Source organism: Drosophila albomicans, chromosome 3 (genome assembly GCF_009650485.2).
Source record: "Drosophila albomicans strain 15112-1751.03 chromosome 3, ASM965048v2, whole genome shotgun sequence".
NCBI classification, from domain to species: Eukaryota; Metazoa; Arthropoda; class Insecta; order Diptera; family Drosophilidae; genus Drosophila; species Drosophila albomicans.
Window position 1 is genome coordinate 45,540,395 of NC_047629.2, and position 15,594 is coordinate 45,555,988.

At 36.0% G+C, this 15,594-nt stretch overlaps 1 protein-coding gene across 6 annotated transcripts in view; it reads right to left on the reverse strand.

The window, feature by feature from the left end:
• LOC117572509 (lachesin) overlaps positions 1-15,594 on the reverse strand; it is a 174,600-nt gene that overhangs the window by 97,946 nt on the left and 61,060 nt on the right. The gene's annotated exons all lie outside the window — the stretch shown is intronic.

Here is a 15,594-nt window from a genome sequence, read left to right on the forward strand (position 1 = left end):
GCATTATCAAAAATACAGCATAGGCATTAGATTATATTCTTTAAAGTCACCATAAATATATATTTATAATTATTAATTATGAACTTGGCCATTATCGTTATTACTTTTCATTTATTTTCACATGCTGCTCACTTTGTAAGTTCAGAGTAATAAATTTGCAAATTAACAAAAAATAAATAAAAAGCTGTAAAAAAGTAATATCAATCAAATATTTCAACAATTTCTCGTTGCATCAAAGACATATACTAACAAAATGGAAATGCGAAACTCTGTGTGTGTGTGTGTGTTGAGCTCGTAGTTTGCATATTTTTAATGAAGCTCCAAAAGTTGATTTTGTCTGTACTTTTATCTGTGATGAGAGCAATACAAGCGCACACACACACTCATACATAGACGTACTTATTTTGTTTATACATAGTTAGGATACATAAATTGTGCTTAATATTGCTTTGAACTTGCCCGCAAAATTGCGGTTCGTATTGCTATGCAACTGTCTGTCAATTTTTCGTAGCATTTCATAAATGGGAAAATCATATGAATTATGCGAGCCCTGCGACATTTGCATATTTTCCATGTCAGTGGGTGTGTGTGTGTGTGTGGTGTGTGTCTGTCCTTATGATGATTCAAGTTGGCCTTATTGCCAATCTATATGCAAGCCTCTCTGTCCTCTGCTCAAATAGGGCTCGTCGTCCCGTCGTTTCCCTTTTATTTTCTCAGCGCTGTGTGTGTGTATTTTTTTTTTGTAGCGTTCTCTCAATGCTTCCGCCTCCCAAACCGTTTGACTTTTAGTGCTTTTTATATTTTTTGATAAAGTGTTGCCAATTTAACAGGCAGCCATTTTGCTCTCTGTCTCTCTAACCAAACACAACGGAGACGGAGGCAGGAGGCGGGAGGCGGGAGGCGGGAGAGCATCATCGTACAGACACATTGGAAATAAAGCAGCAGCCTTTCTGTTTGATTGCCTCGCTCCGGCATTTATGTTTTTTTATTTTAGTTGAAAACTCAACCCTATTTATTTTATTATATTTTATTTTCATTGTGCTCCAAGTCGAGTCCTTTTTTGTGGCTTTAAAAGGGCAGCAAGCAAGCTCGTAATCATCTATTGATAATGTGCCAAACGTAGAGTACACCACACATCATAAATTGACTGATTGAACTGACCGAACTCAATGAGAATCTTATAGAGAGCGTTAGGCGTTGCTTTAAGTGTTTGGAAACTCTCTTAAAGTGCTTCGAGTGGCAGCGCAATCTTTGTGTTTTATCAGTCGTGAAATTAAACCAACATCCGAGCGCTGAACAAATAGCAAAGTAAACTTTTGGACAGGTGTAATTATGTTCGTGTAGGCGCTGAATACTATTTGCTATTTGCCTAACTGCCAAACATGGCTGTCTATACTTCAGCGCATCAGCATCGCACTTCAATTAAACTTTCGCTTCAACGCAATTAATTGCGGCAAATCGCTTTAAGCTCCGTTTATGTTTTCAGCGTAGATATTTTGACAGTGTGACTTTGACCTAACTTCCTCTCTTCTTCTCTTTCTCTGTTCGAGCTAATGATCTCTTGCGTGTCGAAACTCCGCCTCCATCCTTAAGAGACTCAAACAACTCAAAGTTTGGGCAAATCAATTTGTCGGCTTTTAATTAAATTCAATTAAACTTTGACGCTTTGAAGTTGAAATGCGCGATGAAACTCGCTGATGCCAAAGCCAAGGTGTTGGAGCGCTGAATGCTTATTATTCACCTGACTAATTACCGCAATATTCAGCGAGCATAATCTATAGTTATGTTTAACGATGAACTAGAATTTGTAGATTATGTCTCTATTTAATACACTGAGACGAACATTTTTAAGAATAAAGTATTTACTTAAATTGTCCATTTCATTCCTTTGCATTTTAACAATTTGATAGTCTTCCCAATGGACTGAATGCAACAATAAACTAAACATTAATATTCATATTTATATCGGCAATTTATTGGCAACGTAATAAAAAACTTAGAATTCTTTGCATTATTTTTTCATATTGGTCGGCCCAATCTGATTTCTATTCATCTGAAACCTCAATAGATAAATTGATTATTTACTGGTGAGAAAACGTTCTTGAAATGTAAAAGAAAGTGAATTTTAGATCATTGTTGGTAAGACAATCTTTTTGTAAAGTAATAATAATCTTATAGATTTAAATATGATTTATTTATTTGCATATTTTGCGAGCCCAATGTTATGTTTATTCATATATAATTTGTAAAAGATTCAGCGAAACTTTTCAGTTTACAGAACGCAACAATGAATTGCAAATTCGTTATATACTTATGGAAGGCCATAAAATAATTTAGTAGTAAGAAAATATTCTTATACATGAAGTACATAAAATTCATAAAGATATCTCTAGCATCAATTATTTATAGATTTGGCTAGTCCAACCTAATTTCTATGCACCTGGAAATTTACAGATATTCAGCTAATCTTTCAGATGTACAATATCTAACAACTAACTGAAATTCGATATATTTGTATTGATAAACAATGAATATGAATTTCGCTTTGCTGTTGTTTTATTTATATATCGGACAGTTTAATTTGGAATATCTATTTGGCGATATTCAACACACTGTTTTAACTGGTTTTTCGACGCCCTTAGCTCTGCAAACAGATCGTTTCGCAGTGTGCGTTCGTTCCATTTGTATTGCACAAACAAGAACAAAATCGTTGGGCAAACAGCGAAGCAACGAAACGTTGCCATTTGCATTTTGTGGGCGAAACAATTGTAATGCAACAGCCGGGAAGTGCCGGGAGTTGTTGATGGATCAGACATTTCTCTCTCTCCCGCTCTCTTCCTCTCTGCGATGACGGAAATTGGAAATTTCACACTTGATGATGGTCTACAAATTGGTCAACAACCGTCCGAAAGGCAAACAAAAAGCCTGGCTGCTGTCAGCTATTGGGGCATTAGCCATAGCGCTAACTGCACAAAAGAAAATCAAATCCCTATTCGCCAGTGTCCCCACCTCACCCCTTTGCCCACAAATCCCGTGCATAGTTGGAAAAGAAAGCTACCCTGACATTTTGCGGTTTTCGATTGTGGAGACTTTAGCCATCGGCAATGGCAATCAAATAACAGCCAACCGAACACACAGTCCATTGTATGTGTGTATATAAGTTACGTAGGGTGGAGGAAGGGGGAGACGACTATTATTGGATTTGATTTGACCATGTGCTTTGTTACACAGCTCCTGAAAACTGTCGCAAACTGTGTGGTTATTGCCAAATACCAAAAGCAATGACCGAACGAACAGGTGAATGGATTGTATGGCTAGGCGTTAATGCGAACAGTTATGAATGCGAAAACCTCAGACTCCCAATCGCATTCTCAATCGCTTGCAACTACTCCCTGAATAGCATTCTCATTTCGCAATTCCATTTTGTGTTGCATTCGTAAACGTGACTCGACCTGAGCCATTATTGAATAAAATACTTCAGTGAATTGGTCTTCGGTCTGAGGCAACATTTTATGCATTTTGTGTTCAGAATAATTCTAAAGCTATTAAAAGACACTTTCATTTATTTAATTTTGCATAATGTAAAACAAAATCGAATTCGTTCCCTAAAATTGCTATTCTCGGTTTAGTAAAAACAAAGAATTCGCAATGGACTAAATATAAATATTTTTCAAATAAATGAGTTGTCATGCCATATGTAAGTTTATTTTTTTATGGGTTTTATTAAATATCAGAAATTGTCTTTTTTCATAATCTCTTTCTTTTCTTTATTAATGTGTTTAAATAAAGTTTGAATTTGCTTAAACCAAGAATGAATACTTTTTAAATGCGATAAAAATGAAATAAATGCTTCAAATACTTCAGCATCAATATTTTAAGTTCCCTATTTGCAGTTTTGCTTTTTGATTCCATTCCAATAAAAAAGCACTCGCAATGAGTTTACTTTTCTGCTATTGAATTTTGTGCTACATACTTTCTGTTTTAATATAAAAATTAAAAATTGCTTTTAATCAAAATTTGTCGAATATTTCTTAAGTTGTTTGTAAATCTATTTTGAGCGTTTCTTTGGCTAACATTCTCAAGCTGATTGAGAAGCTGTTTAAGTGCATTTGTCATCTCTTTTTTCTGCATTTCACTTTCTGTTGCAATTCGTAAACTTTGCTGCTGCAGAACTCTAATTTCTTTTGACTTGGCTCAATTTATTACCAACGTAATTCGCTCTGCCTCTTTCACTCTTAGTTTTTCAGTCGTGGGCTGGCTTGACAAATGCGTTAGTTAAGCGAATTTATGCTCTTGGATTTTTCGCATAAAATTGATTTATCACATTAGCCAAATACCAATACACACACAGAGACACAGACAGACAGTCTGGCAGTTACACACTCATTCACACACAGACAGACAGAGAGACACACAGACAATTGTATCCTTTTTGCATTTACAACATTTTTTATGCTCGCTTCATCAATTGCTGCTTCAATGTCCTTTTGAATATAAATGGACATACCGAGAGCTACCGTAACTCCTCGCCCAGCTGACTGTCTGACTGTGTGACTGCTCAATTGCATATTTTGCTCAAGGACTGGCCATAAATTTCCACTTACGTGGCGAGGCGGGGGCTGGGGCGGCGTCTGGTTAACCGCAGCCAACAAAAGAGAGAAAAGCCAGTCTCTCAGCCAGACTCGGCTTCCCTTTTTTATTTTGGTGTGCTTCTTTGTAAATAAATATTTATAGGCATTTAAAATGGGATCTATGCGAAAAGGCCCGGAGGCCACTTTTTAAAGGCCTCACCATGTGGAGCGCAGCTTAATTTACTTAAGATACAAAACTCGAAGTCGAGAGCACGCAGCGAAGCCAGACGATGCAAATTCTTTTTCAATTTTGTTTCAATACAAGTTTTAAATTCAATTTAAGCGTAGCAAACACACACACACACACACACGAGCTTGCATATGGCGGCGGCTTTAAGTTAATCTGATTGTAATGCGATACACTTTGCAGTCTGAAGATACAAATCAGCACCCACACACACATACACACTCGCTTAAGTAGACAACACACACACACGCAGACGAAGCTGAAGTTGAAACTCTCTTGAGCGCAGCTGTTGCTACTTTGCAAGGGATGCTGCTTGCTGCGTTGCGCGTACAAATCAAATAAATTATCTGAGGATTTACAGTAATAAAGTAGTAGATAAACCAACACAAAGTGGGTAAAACTGTGTTGCATGTGACACGTGGTGGGAAAACTTTGCAGCATGCAGCATTATGTTGCAAATGGGTTAGCCGGCATTTTATTATTGATAAATAAACATAGAACTTTTTCACAGTTTTCCATTCCATGCCAATTATAAATAAGTTTAAGAGTTTCGCTCGCATTTCGATTAACAATATTACGTATACGCAATGTCAGCACTTTACTCGCGCTTCCTTGAATCTCTTCTTGTCTATCGTCTGCACGCTGATAAGGCAAATGAACTAAACGACTAGCGAGGCGTGAAAAAAGTGAAGCAGCAACATCAGCGTCCAAATAAAAGCGAAAAACTCATCTTCATTCCGTGCGACTTAATGACAATGACCGTCAATTGACGTTGTATCTACGAGTGCCACTCGCAGCTATCCTCTTTCCCCTTCTTGTCATCTTGCCTTTTTCGGCAGCCAGCTCTGTGTTCTGTGTGTCAACGCTTATGCTCTGAGCATGTCTGGCTTCATGTCTTTATCTTTGTCGCCGTTAACGCCGCTTAAAGTCAAATACAGCCACTCAGCCAAGAGGCAGACGTGTTCAACACACACACACACAAACACACAGCGAGACAGACAAACACAACAAACAGTGTCGCACAAATGTAAATGCCGTAATGGAGATTGTGTTGGAAAATAACCGCGCTGCGTCAACAGTATTTATTTTATTGACATTTGTATGCCTTCCCCTCCTTCCCTGCCACTCGTTAACCTCATCTTCTCCTCCTCTGCCACCCACACCTTAGCTCAACTAACTGAACACTGCGGCAGCACAGACAATGAAAAGCTATTTTCCTCTTTTTTGACAGCGAGGGAGTCGAAAAGTGTTTGTGCGCCGTCAAACCAAAAACCTGCAACTGAGCAACACAACAATCTACACTCCAAATATAGCTATCTCTATCTACTCTCTCTCTCTCTCTTTCACTGTCACTCTGCTGCGTCCGCTTCACGTTTTTTTGAGTCGTCTAAATGAGCGCGTAAAAGTTTACGAGGCATCCTGTGGCATCGTCGTCGGCCGAAGAGAAGCATCAAGTGATTTGCTTTCTGTTTTCTGCTTTTGTTTGGCTATCAAAAAGTTTTCAAGTTGCATTAGAAAACTTTACCAGAAAGTCCATCAAATCTATGCCCCCGTTTCAATTGTTTAAGCGACCTCTCTCTCTGTCTCAGTTACATAGCCACGTCTTCCATTCGTGTATCCCCTCGTGACCGTAGCAAGTAAAAGATTAACACAAACTAATGTTATAACAGCAAACTTGTCAAAGTCACTGTCCACCAACAACAACACAGAGTTGAGCCATGAGTTTGGCTTCACTCGAATACAATAAACAATAGCAGCTGCCGCTGCCGCTTGCTGCCCATCTCAAGATTAAGACACAAGCCTCCCGACTAGGCTACGGGCCACTACAGCATATTTGTAGCTCCTGTCGCTGCCTGTTCAGCAGCCTAAAAGCTTTGCTTGGCCTCTCAGCCTCTCTCTCTCCCAACGCAACTGTGGCGCAACGACGTGCAGCTCGGAATCGGAAATGAATGGCATTTGTTACTGACACGAGTTGCCAAGAGCTGCACGCCCAGCATTCTACTCCCTCCACCTCCTAGTCCTCGGAGGCGCACAGCTCGTTCTCTCTCTTGGGGCGCGTGGGAATGTAGAACACACTGTGGCTGCTCGTCCTTTGGCCCCAAGTGACAGGCTTAAGAAAATACAATTTCGTTGCTAATCAATGCCAGGCAAAATTAGACAATGAAAGCCGAGCACAAAAATATATGAAAATAAATGCATTCAGGCAGCAGCAGCTTTTCCAAAAATAAAAGAGGTAAAACAAATAAAGCAAAATAATACAAAAGTCTAATTATGTATTGTCTATAAAAGATAAGTGTAAACTTTTAGATTTAAACTACAATAGAAATTGTAATAATTTACTAGTTTATTATTTTAGTTAAATTTAAAGTCACATAAAATACAAAATTAAAAATCGAGTTCCAAATTGCAGTAGAAATATTAAATGGAATTCACTAACATTAATTTTATTTAAAATTTTTGCAGGTGATAATAAGTAAACTATTTGCAGAAATATTCAAATAAAAAGAATACAAAAAAGTGCAAAAATACAAGAAAATCAATCAAATTTCATATTGGATATTAAATATAAGTTTAAGCTTTGAGATGCAAACAGATATTGAAATGTTTTTCTATTTGAAATGGTATCCATTCATTTTCATTTTCATTTTATTTAAAATGTATTCTGTTGATAATGAACCTATTATGTGTGAAAATAATCGAATGGGAAAAAAATTAGTACAAACATTTTTGTGGAAAATCAGGCGAATTTTATATTGGTATTAAAATATAAATTAAAATTCAACTTAAAAAGAAATCACAAATTTACGCTTTTTAATAAATAGAATAATTTTTATCCTATAGATAATAAGTAAATTATTTGAAAAAATATGCAAATGGAAAAGAGGTGAAAAGGTGAGCAGACAAATAAATTGCAGAGAACAAATTACACAATTTTCAGAAATTTGCACAGTAAATTAATGAAAACAAAAAAGAAATGAGTTGACAGCAGAGCATCCATTACTGAAAACTAAAAGTAGATTTACGAATCAGAGTCGAAAGTTTTCTCTCATGCTCATGTATTTAATTTGATATTTGCTAAACAAATAGTTTAAATAAATTAAATTACGAGTCTCAGTGCTCAGCAGGCACACCTACGAATTTATAAAGTAATTTGCCAAATAACTAAATTCAAACTTGAATCAAATTTGTAACTAATTTGCAGCAGCCACAGCCACAGAGAGTCGTCATCAAGGTAAAAATATTTTGAAATGACGCAAAATCTCAGATTAGTTTAGACAGCAAAATAGCAACAAGAAAACACACACAGTCATAGAGAGATAGACACAGAGAAGGAGGAAAAAAGAAGAGAAAATCTCTTGGAAAATATTTGTTGGACACATAAAGTAAAGGACAGGACATTTAGGTACAACAAGATTTTGTCGCCCGCAGTGTTGACTGGTCAAGTTGCCAACTTGACTTGTCCAGGACATTAGGGCGGTTTGCTTGTGTGTCTGTGTGTGTGTAAGTGCGTGCGTGTGTGTTAGTATGCCTTGTACTTATGTATATTTCATGCAATATCCTGTTGAATATTTAAATTGTGTACACAATTTCCGGAGCAATGAGTTTGACAATGGAATCATTAAGAAAAGATAACCGAAACCGGCTGCAGGACACTGATAACGACGCCTGACTGGACTCTCTCCTTATTCGCCTACGGCCCACCGCAAATGTACAAAAGCCGAGCCAAAAGTTTGCATACACATTTTGAGCTCGTAAACACAAAACACACGCACACACATTTAAAGACAATTGCATTGCATCTAAGTGCGTGAGTGTGTGTGTGTGTGTTGCGTCTGTGATTGCATTTTATTTTCGGCTTTGTGGTATTTGTTTTGGGCTGGGCACATAATTTATCAGAGCAGAGCAGGGCAACACATACACGAGACACGCGCCAAGCAAATTGACAATTAAATAGAGAGAAAGGCGAGAAAACTTGATTAAAATTGACCAGGGCAACAGCTGGCAGAGCAGAGCAGACAGAAGAAGAGCAAAGTGCTGGTCAACCAAAGAAAAAAAAAAAGGAGTGAGAGAAGCCGCCGCACGTGCGTCAAACGCAGATGCCAGCCAAGTGCCATCCAGTGGCGAGCCACACGCACACACACACTCTCTCTCACACACACACACACACTATCCTCTATTTTCGAACACTGTGCCATGCAGTCAATATATGTGTCCAGACAGCAAAGGCTACGTGACCAACTGCAAAGCTGTCAAAAGTTGTGAAAATTAAAAAATAAAGTCAAACAAATATGCGCGCAACGTCTAAAAAGGACTCACACAAAAGCCATGCTGAAAGTCCTGCTGCCGTGGCAAAGAAAGCTCAAAAAGCATAGACATAATATTAAGTATTGACACTGCTGTTTAAAGAGCTGCGAATGAGAGGGGAAAAAATGACAGTTTCTATTTTAAGCGCAACTGTTGTGTTGTGTGTTTAAAGAGCAAGCAGCAAGTGGCTTTTGATTATCCTAAAAGTGAAAAGCTGCTTCAAGTTTTGGCAAAGTGTCTAGATCACAGCTGAAGAGTGTGAGTACTTATTTTAAGAACTTCTTATCTAGACAATTGCTAAAGTGCGCAAAGTTAAGTGACCTCTTGATTGTCAGCTGAACGAAATGGTTTGGTGTGAATTTTGTTGTCAATTGAGTTGTACAAGGTTTTGTGTTAATAAAGCTGTTTAAGGTATGGGATATTAATGTGAATTGTTGCCAGCTGATTTAGTTGTATCTTTTTGACTTTTAAAATGAAAATATGGGTAATAGTATGGATAAGTTATTTTTGGCTTAGTTTCAAGACAAAATAAACAAATAAGCGTGGTCGACTGTAAGATGTGAGCCACCCATTTTAAACTACAGGAAAATAAAGCTGTATTATTCTTAAAATATACCAAATATAGCCTTTGGTAATTTTCCTATTAGTTTAGTAAATATACTGAATATATATACTAAAAATACCAAATATAACCTTCGATCTAAAAATTGTGTAATGCACTTAAAAAAACGAAAATATATCAAAGACTATATTTGGTATATTATAGTATTAATATTTTAAATATACCATTGAGTACAAAATATACCGGATTTTCAAGCAAAGCTACTAAGACCTCGCTAATCTTCTAACATTGATTAAGTATTAAATTTATTTACTTTTTTAACTATTCCGTTCTTAGATAACCTTCTATCAATGCCTGTAATTTGTTTTTAGCAATTTAGTCAAATAAATAAACTCATCTCTGATAATCACTTGAAACCTTCAGAAACAACTTTTGCCACTTGCAGGATAGCTAAATTCCTAGATATAACACTCGTTAAGCATACAATTTATTTGCCAATATTTCGTCTATCAACAATGGTAGTTTAATTTACTTATTTAACTATTACTTTCTTAGATAAGCTTCCATCAATGTCTGTAATTTGTTTTTAGTATATTAGTCAAGTAAATAAACTCCTTTGATAATCATTTGAAACCTTTTGAAACAACTTTTGCCACTTGCTGCAGTAATAGCTGAAAGCGTCACATTGCCTGAAAGTTCTTAGCATATCATCAAAAGTTTCGTCTCATTTGCATTAAAGGAGTACTTTGTGTGAACATTTATACACTTTCTACTTAATTGCACAACAGTTGTGTGCCTTAAGTTTTGAAACAGCTGTCACTTTGCTGGAGTTGTTAAATTTGGTTTAGCTTAAATGATATTTGCTCGCATTGTTGTGTGGTGTAAAGTTGCCAACAAAAAAAGAGAGAGAAAAGAAAAACAAGCCAACACACATAAGATCGTAAAATCGACAATGATGTCATTGCACCCCGAAATGACAGCAACATTTCAGCTCTCGCTTGTTGTCACAGTCGCATCAATGAGTCCCCGCGGTGACTTGCAGCTGGCTGCTGATGGTTTTAACAAATGCCAAAAGCAGAGACAAAACTGAACAAACACATACCCAGACACACACACACAAGCACTCGTATGTGTGTGTGGGCCAGTCATTTGCCATCAAAGTCCGCTACTAGCGAACACAATGCTCGCTGTAATTTTTATGCAACAAACACAAATTTCTCTGGGGTGCACTATGTAAAACTGACAGATGAGTTTCCACAAATAAAAGCAACAAAATCTATGGTGATGACGGGGCGAAGTGCAACAACAGTAACAGCATAAACAACAACAACAATGACGTCAACGAATATGGCAACAAAGTATGCATGTGGCAACAAAAATTTAACTGCTCGACAAGTTTTGGCTGCAATTTGCGGCGTCTGTTTAAAAAAAAAAAAAAAAAAAAAAAAAAAAACAGCGCACAAAGTTTATAAATCCCCGCTGGCTATAAGAGTTCTTTGTTGTTGTTGTTGTTGCTGCTCTTCGTGTTATTGTTATTGCATTTTTTATAAGTTTATTTGGTTTAGAAAATGTTTATAATGATGTTGCCAGTTCAGCTTCAGCAGCATCAGCATCAACTGCAGTGCTGTCAAATATAAACGAATCAACATAAACTCACTCTGAAACTCAATTTAAAAGTCTCAATAACTTTAATAAAATAGAATAACTTTTCAACTAAATTAATTTGCATACAATATTCCAAAAACTAAGAAAATCCCACTTGAAAACAAAGTATTATTTAATTACAATTAATTTAAAAAAATTGTTGAAAGTTAAACAAGAAGAACACATTTAAATAAAAGCAGTTAGTTTAATGTATAATATGTACAAATGTATAAAATATAGAAATGTTATTACTATTAATTTAACTCCATATATGAATCAAAATCATAAATCAAAAATAAAACATTCAAAATTAGATAAATATTGAATGGAAATACATCAGATTATGTATTCAGTATTAATATAATTAATAACCATCAAAGAACCAGAAAATATTAAAGTTAAAACAATTTCGCGAAATGAATGAACTTAATGAATAACTCAATATCCCTTTATTCACTTTTTCATTTCTTTAAGAACGAATGAAATAAATAAAATACATATAAAATTATTTTAATTTGAATGCACAGGGTATTTTATAAATATATGCCAAAAATCAAATACAAAATCCAAACTAATAAAATATAATATAATATTCCTACAAGTGCTATCAAACAAAAATTAACAGCGAATGCATAAAATAAAAGTGTTGAAATTTGTGCAAGTTTGTGCTGCAATTTGATGTGAAAAGTAAAACAACATTTTCGAAATGGCTTTTAAGATTCGCAATCAAAGCCGAAAAGAGCGAGATAGAGTTGTTGTTAATGCCACTCTCTAGTCTGGCTCATTAACAAGCCCAAATGTATCCTTTGAGCTGGCAGCACACACTTTGCACAAGCACAAATACGAGTGTGGATGTGTAAAATGGAGGCAAAGCACACACACTCGTTGCAATTGCACGCTGAGAGAGAAAGGAAAAGAGATGGGGGAAAGGAGAGGGGCAAGCCCGCACAAATGCAAACCAGAAACCCAGAAAGCCGAAGCGTGGTGTTGGCAACCAAAGCTAACCAAAGTGTTGCACTTACTACATTTAAATGAAATTAAACATATTTCCTGCCTGCAGCGTGCAAAGACAGACATCGGCACAGAATTAATTTGTTGAATGCAGCAGTAGAAAAGGAAAGGGGAAAAGACGGGAGGAAGCGTGCAGCTGGGGAATGCGATGTGGCACAGCAATCGTGGCACCGCGAATTTGTAAGATGAAAGTTTTACGCTGGCAGCTTATCTTAAGTGTGCGCACGCTTTGCACTCAACTATTTCGTTGCTCTCACTCTCTTTCTCTCTCTCTTCTCTCGAAGGCTGTAGGCAAAAACTTTGCCGACAAATGTGGTTTCCGGTTCTACGTCTGTCTCTGTCGCTGTGTGTAAGTGTGTGGCTCCGCTGTAAGTGGCGTCTGAATTCACGTCGTGGCATAATTTTCGCGCTTTTGTGCGCATAATTTAAATGACTTTTGAAAAGTTGCTCAAGTGGCGCCATCACCAACAACAAGATAACCAAAAAGGTGTCTATCTCCCTCTCTATTTCCCGTCTCACTCCCTCACACTCTCGTTTAGTCGGTCTATGGATGTCATAATTATGATAATGTTAGTGCGCCCAAGTGGTTTACATGCTTGTGGCTTGCCGCTCTAAGCGAAAGTTTTTGTGTGTAGCTTTGGCTTTAAGCGTACAGATTGCGTATACGCAGCGTGTGTTCTGTGTTGTTCCGTGCCTGCGTGCGTGCGTGCGTGTGCGCTGAGCGAAACGTTTTGTCGCTCGAAAACTTCATCTGGCCATCATTAAAACAAACAAATTATGCGCTTGCGATGTGGTTTGTTGCTATTGTGTGAGTGGATGTCGGCTTTAGCGGCTGCGTGTCGAGCTTAATTGGGCAACGTCAACGCGTCAGCTCAAATCTATGCAAATAACATTAAATTATTAAACAGTTTTCTCTTCTTTAGCTCCATCGCCAAAAATATTTAGCATATTTTGTGTTAAATTTGTTTGCGTGTCTCAAACAATTAGCAACCACACACACACACACACATACATTCCGAGTGTTGGGTGCCTGCAAAATAAACGCGCTCATTAACGTTTTTCGTTTTTGGCCTAAAACCAAGCCAAATGTCAAACCCCGCAGCTAAAAGCCAAAAGCCAATGCCAAAAGCGCCGCAGCTGAAAGCCAAAGTCATTTGCATAAAAGCGACGTCGACGGCGACGTCCTCAGCGACTGCGCTGCATGTAATTGAGCGCTGAATTAGATGCAAATTGCTGAATAAAACAACAGTTATTTATGTTCGTTACTTTGTTTGTTTTTCCATTTTGTTGGCATTTGTTTTGCTTTCGCTTTCGCCACTTTGTTGTTACTTGTTACTTCTTAGATTCGTTTAGTTTAGTTTCGTTTTTTTTTTGCTTGGTATCAATCAACCTAAGTTTTATTATGCTTATTTTCGCGTTATAATAACTGCTTACAATTAATCTCAATCTTAAATACAGTTTTTGGTTTTCGTTTTAAATATTTTGTCTGTGTTTTGGGTTTGATTTATTTTTTATGTATGTTTTCTTTACGTAGTTAATTTGTTTATTTTACAATAGCTTTGGCAAACTAATTGAGCGGCTAACTATTTAAATAAAACTGAAAAATAACATTTAAACTTTAATTAATTAAATGGGTCAAAAATAGATAAGCTACAACGCATTCAATTCACATTTTCATTACCTTATTATTGAGAGCTAAATTTGTGTGTTAAAATTTAATATGAAAAAACTAATTACAATATAATTTGTCATAGATTTGAAATCGATTTATTTAGATTTTTTGCCGCCCAATCAAATGCAATTTTTCGTTTGCAAACAAACAAATTAGTTAGGAAAATGCAACCGCTCTGCGAAAGCTGGCGATAATTAGAATACAATACTATTATTGAGTTTAAGATATTGAGCTTAAGTATACGAGTTTTACAGGCAACAAACAACATAATTATTCATTACTATGCATATATATAGAGGTTTTTGTATGTATGTATATATATAAATACGTATGCATATTATGTTTTTAATTACAATTACAATTACATATTTTCAATGTTTCATTTCATTTTTAGTTAAATAGGCTGCAATGCGTTACAACTTGTTTTTTGTTTGATCTCGGGGTGTTTTTTTTTTTGTCAGAACTTGCTAATTATGTTTAATGATTTGCAATTATTTAGCGCTGTATTCATTTTTTGTTCGTATTGAATTTAATTTTTTGGGCAATAGTTAATTATAATTTTGTATATATTCGATTTGCTATTTACATAAAAAGGCAATTCTATTTACAGCTTTTAATAAATTGTTATTTACACATTTCTATTCTTTCTTTTTTTCTTTTTGTCAAGTTTAATGAACCAGAACGAAGTTTTGATACTCTAGCAAATTGATGATATTTATGCCAAAATAAAAACATGAGAATATAAATGAAGAAGTTAGAGGTACCCACTACCCATATTATTTAAAATATACCGAAATAATATACTAAAAATATATTTAAATACCGAGTGATATAGTTGGTGTATAAGATTTTATACTATAAAAAATACGAAAATAAACCGGAGGATATGTTTGGCATATCGGATAATATACTGAAAAATACTGAAATATACCGAATCATATATTTCGTATAACATATAATATATTAAAAATTACTAAAATATACCGAAGCAGAAATTTGGTATATCAATATACTATTACGTTCAAGATATACCATAAAATACAAAATATACTGGATTATCAACCATAGCAGCTAATAACCAACTGCAGCAGCCGTTTTTTGCCGAATAATATTATTTCTTAAATTACTTCTAGAATTTTTTGTGATCGCAGTAAAATCAGGAATCATAAAGATTGATCATGAATATATATATATATATTCTCTATTAGGTCAAAGATGATTTCTTCTGCCTGTTACATGTGCTGGAGCAAAACAATGTTAATACCCTTCTTTCCTATGGCTAGCGGATTTAAAAATGTGTAATGAACTAAAATGAGGCCACAATGATTAGCGCATAATTTCCGGCGCTCATAAATTAATGTCTGCTTTTTATTTATAAAGAGTTGCAGCAAAATGTACGCTGCTGACAGTATTGGCCTTTTGGCCGTAAATTCGCAGTTCAGTTGCTTCTTTTGAGTTTTTCAGCCTCTGCGGTGCCTTCTGCTTGCATTTATAATACTTAATTAGCTGCATTGTTCGCGCTCGAGATAACAGACAGAAGCGACAATGCATGTAAGTCAACACACACAGACATTCGCCGGAC